This window comes from Pipistrellus kuhlii, unplaced genomic scaffold (genome assembly GCF_014108245.1).
Source record: "Pipistrellus kuhlii isolate mPipKuh1 unplaced genomic scaffold, mPipKuh1.p scaffold_m20_p_2, whole genome shotgun sequence".
Lineage (NCBI taxonomy): Eukaryota > Metazoa > Chordata > Mammalia > Chiroptera > Vespertilionidae > Pipistrellus > Pipistrellus kuhlii.
In genome coordinates, this window is record NW_023425515.1 from 105,238,531 (window position 1) to 105,239,395 (window position 865).

General features: G+C 40.9%; 1 non-coding gene across 1 annotated transcript; it reads left to right on the forward strand.

Moving 5' to 3' along the window:
* Positions 1 to 449: 449 nt before the first annotated feature.
* On the forward strand, positions 450 to 589 carry LOC118725135. Its single transcript, XR_004989876.1, has one exon. It is a non-coding gene; the product is annotated as a small nucleolar RNA SNORA7 (small nucleolar RNA).
* Positions 590 to 865: the final 276 nt, after the last annotated feature.

An 865-nucleotide genomic window follows, 5' to 3' on the forward strand; every position in this document is an offset into this window, starting at 1 on the left:
CCTCAAATTACTCTTGCCTGGCACAAGTGTGGTTGCACTCAATAAATATTTTTGCATTAATGTCTGCCTTAATATCACCACAAATTTAATGGCTTAAAACAGCACAAGTCAGATAATAATTCTGTAGGATAGAATTCGGCCATGGGTTTCTCTGGGCTAAAACAAGGGGGTCAGCTAGCTACTTTTCTTTCTGAAAGTTGTAGAGGGAAATCTGTTTCCTCCTCAGTTGGTTTGTTGGTGGAATTCAGTGCCTTGAACGTGTGGGTCCTAGGCTTGTGTTTTCTTGCTGGCTGTAAACTGAGGGCTATTCTAGCTTCCAGTGGCCTCTAGAATCCTTGCTCACAGGACCTTTCCTCCATTTTTAAAGAAATGACAGGTTAGTCCTCCACACATTGCATCTTTCCAAGTCACTCTTCTTTTGTCATCTTTCACTTTTAAGAATTGGGCCAGACCTCCCAGGACTGCGTCTGGCGAGTGGCTCATATTCTGCCAGCTTCAGAGACGGGAGGAAAAACAGGCCTGGTAGAGGCACCCATTCCATTCCCTGCTTGCTCGGTAGCTGGTGATTGGAAGGCACTCTGCGACAGTGAAAAAAAAAAAAAAAAAAAAAAAAAAGAATTGGGCCAGGATAGTCTCCCATCGCAAAGTTCTTAACCTTAATCACAACTGCAAGGCCCCTTTTGCCAAAAAATGTAACATATTTACAAATATCAGGGATTAGGATATGAACACCTTCACAGATGAGGAGGGATTATTCTGCCTATCACACATTTGTTGAATTAAAATGTCAAACTATAAAGTGATTAAGTTTTTTTTTTTCATGCATTGTGGGAACTTTATAAGGTTCTGTAACTATTCAATACTT